General features: G+C 39.2%; 1 pseudogene; it reads right to left on the reverse strand.

Annotated features, from left to right (window-relative positions):
• Positions 1-899: 899 nt before the first annotated feature.
• Positions 900-3,123, reverse strand: LOC131314972 (1-aminocyclopropane-1-carboxylate oxidase homolog 1-like; annotated as a pseudogene).
• Positions 3,124-4,099: the final 976 nt, after the last annotated feature.

The following is a 4,099-nucleotide window of genomic DNA, read 5'->3' on the forward strand; positions in this document are numbered from 1 at the left end:
TTTGGGGTGGCAAATGATTGTCGAGCGTTTGGGGTGCCAAAATAGTTGGGAAGTCATTCGCCCGTTGTGATGCCCTTTATCCCCTTCCCCTCAGCTTGTACTGTTCACTTTGATATTAATAAAATTGCTTTCGCTTTTCAAAAAAAATAAAAAATTATCTCGACACTTGACAACTTGTTAAATCACTAATAAAAAAGAAATCACAAGATTTGGAACAAAGTCTCTTTTGTTTTGAAGAGTAGGGCTCCTCTCCGGCAAGTACTATCTTGGACGGTATAATATTTATATTCCATGAAGATATTTTCGTGGGATCTACATTTTTGAAACAACTCCAGCGACCGTTGGGACTATTACTAGAGAGGATACCCTTTCGTTTTTGGACAGCTTGAAAAAAGTAATTCAAGTAACCTGTTCCTTCCTTCAAGTCCACAAAACAGATAACTTGCCAACGCCTTGGATATTTTCCTGGTGGTTTTGTTTTACTCTTTCAAGGTCAAACCAGAACACATTTATACAAGAGAAGCAACAGCAACAACCTAAGGTATATATCGATTCTACGACATGGAGTTAATTTCCAAGGCTTAACCAGGCTCAAATTTCACACCCTATCTTTGCTAGAAATGACTTAAAAACGAAACTGAGTACCGGTGCAAGTAGTAAAACAAGCCTAATTGCATTCAATCCAGAGAAACTGCACATACTACATAACGTGACATGTTACAGTGAAATAAGAAGCTAGTCCAAGGAACAACTATACATTTGTACATAGTCACCATTTTCAACTGAAAGATAATATTCGTCAATACTATATATACAGATACTGATGTAGATAAACACCAGTCAGCAAGTCCAAATTAGAAAAATCAGAACCTGTTTTGCCTCTCCTGAAGTGTGCACAATTTATCAGTGGCTGTGAAGCACCAGAAAAAAAAAAAACAAAAAAAAAACAGGGTGAAAATGTTGATAGTCAAAACAACATGCATGACTATCAGGCAACTTGGGATTAGGGGGCTTTACACCATGAGTTGAGTTCTCATCATTTCTACATTATCTTGTTTTCCACTTCCAAGAATGAATCGCCTCACCAAGCGATGAAGATGTCCTTGGCAAGTGGGAACCATTCAACTGAATCTCCCCATCATAGTGCACTTCAGAAGGTGGCAAAGATGTTCAAATCATACTCACACAGTGACTTCTGGTTTCTGGGTGAAGATTCTCAACTCTGCAATATATTCAATTGTTTCCCAGATCTCGGTTCTCGTGTAGGGAAACAATTCCTTTGTAGACATTCCTATGCAGAACAGAAAATAACTATCAAGGTATCAATATAAAAGCCAAATATCAAAGAGAAATTAAATACCCCATATGTTACTCATATGGAATAGGATAATATTCATTGTTCAATGCATGAGCCAAAAAACGATATCTGTGAGAATACAGGATCCAATCACACAAAAACAGGACCAAATCACACAGATTAATCCATAAAACTAACAAACTATAGCCACACAAATTAACCTAATTAATTGACCCAGCAACCTCCAATATATCAAGCTTATCTCCAACACCTATTAGCTTCGTAGCTTGTAGTCATCAGCCATAGATTTGTCATGTGCACTTGAAAGGAACTTTGGAATAACATCACTTAATAGAAAATCCTTGTATAGAGGAGGATTTTCATCTGATATCAATTCTTCTATTGGCCCATACGGCTTCAAAGGTACTACAACACCAATGAAAAAGCACACCACCGAAATTCTTGGTCCAACAAGGTTGGCCACGACTCTATGATCAACACTCTTGAACTTGCCATTGGATATCATCTGAAAACAAAAGAAGGTCAAAAACGATTTTACAGTTTTTGCATTGCAATAAGTTCGCAAGAGATATATTTACGAGGAACAAACCTCTAGGAGAACCCCAATGTTAACTACCAAACCTCCAGAAATTGGATGAACATCAACCCACTGAGTTTTATGCATGACTTGGAGGCCTCCAAGTTGGTCTTGCAGCAGGATAGTGAGGAATGTAGGATCCAAGTGCTTGCGAGCTCCCAAAGTTAGCTCTGGTTCTGGGCATGCTGGATAGTAGTGGCCAAGAAAGGTGCGGTCTTTACCACATTCGAGAGCATTTAAGTGGTCATGTTTGAGGCCTAGAGCCTCTGATAATAACTCAAATAGAGTATTTCCCAGGTTCGTAACATGCTGCATAAACTCAATTGTTGTAGCTCTGCAGATTTAATAGCCGCAGTATGTTATTGGATAAATTCTTGTCAGTGTCGATTGCGATTTGCAACGTGCTATATTTGAAAATCTTCTCTTTCCAAAGTGAAAAAGGCTGGAATGGGTGACCAACTTAGTATTAGTAACCCCCATGGTTGCGACTAGAGGGGTTTGCACATGCTGTGTTCTGAGGTGTTCTCCATTAATTGATATGCTATGATATGATTAAAGGCGAACCTCTCATCTACAGATAATATTTGTGCTGTTATGCAATCCACATGATATGGCTATAATCATCGACCAGTTCGACATATATAGTTAATAGCTAAAGGAACACATACCTGCACACACTGGGAATTTCATCAGGGTCAATTTGATCTGAATGACATAAAGATGGTCAAGGTGTCCCTCCAATTAGCGAATTTCGATTTATACAAATCGTAATTAGTCTCAAATCTCACTCTTTTTGTCCGATCATGCAATGATTTCTTTATCTCAGAATCTTGTTCGTGAAACATGCGTACCCCATCAATCATTTCGTCCAGCACATTCAAGGGGATTCCATGGTTCACCACTTGAAAAAATCCCCACTCCTCTGATGCTATTCGGACTTCATTCACAATTTTTGCACGCTCATCACTTCCTTCAATGGCACTGACATCAAAATTGGAATCTGTAAATTGCTCTTGTGCCTGTCGAACTCCTCAGCAAGCTCATCGGGTGGTCGAATGAATATCTTTGGCACTTTTGCCACCCCAGCATCTATTAGCCCTTTTACACCGGCTTTTAAATCATCAAAAGCCTTCAGCTCTTCTTCCCTGTTGTAGTTCACTTCTATTTCAGCTGAGAATTCTTTGGAGCCTGAGATGTCCATATTTTGATCCATCTATCCCTTGGTTGGTTTTTTGGATTGCGGTAGTATCTAAGTTTCCAAAAAAGGATGTGGGTCAATTACTTGAAGTACTCAACAAGGTTCTTGTATTAACAAAATAGGGTGGATGACAAAAGGTGGGACGACCCAGTTAATTGGAGGCAAGAGCGCACACACAAACTCACGATATGAAGAAGAAGATAATATGGGAGAACACTTGTACTATATAGGTGAAAGTGTTGTGATCACGATTGTCATCCTCTCCGGGGCCAGCTTAGGCCGGTGAGGCATGCGTCATTGGTGGAGGTATATATGAAATTATACTAAGCACCAAAAGAGTCCTAGAGGGGGGGTGAATAGGACGATCGATTAAAATTCATGTAACCTCCTATCTTAATCCATTAATCAAGTTCCATGCTATTCTATCAATTCAACAACTAAAGACAATAGCAATAAAACTAAAGAACTCGAACGCAAGGATATACGTGGAAACTACTTAGGGTAAACTCACCCTAAGCATAAAACCACGGCCTAATCTACCAAAATGCTATAAATCAAAAGGTTTACAAAGAGAATACACATTAGGAATTACCCACAAGCCTCTTATGACACCTAACTCCGCTCTTTGATATAGCTCTCCGAGCCCCTTCCTGATTCCATAGCCACCACGAGTTCACCACCTCGATCTCCGGGTCAAGCCGGCTCCGGAATCATCCGGCCATGTAGAGTCATAGGCAACAATGTATAGATTTAAAAAGGAGATGAAGTTTTTGTAAAAAAAAAACAAATCAACCTAGAGAGAATACATTGAATATTAGAGTATTTCTCTAGGATGACAAAGGATGATCAAATACTCAACTTAGATCATCTCAAATGCATAAGCACACAAGGGATATGAGTGAAATTGATTTTCTCTCTCTAAAGTGGGCTAATGCAAGAGTGGGTTGCCCTAAAAGAGTGAAAATTCGGAATATATATGTGCTGAACCGAAACCTAGAGCTAACCA

Source organism: Rhododendron vialii, chromosome 13a (genome assembly GCF_030253575.1).
Source record: "Rhododendron vialii isolate Sample 1 chromosome 13a, ASM3025357v1".
Lineage (NCBI taxonomy): Eukaryota > Viridiplantae > Streptophyta > Magnoliopsida > Ericales > Ericaceae > Rhododendron > Rhododendron vialii.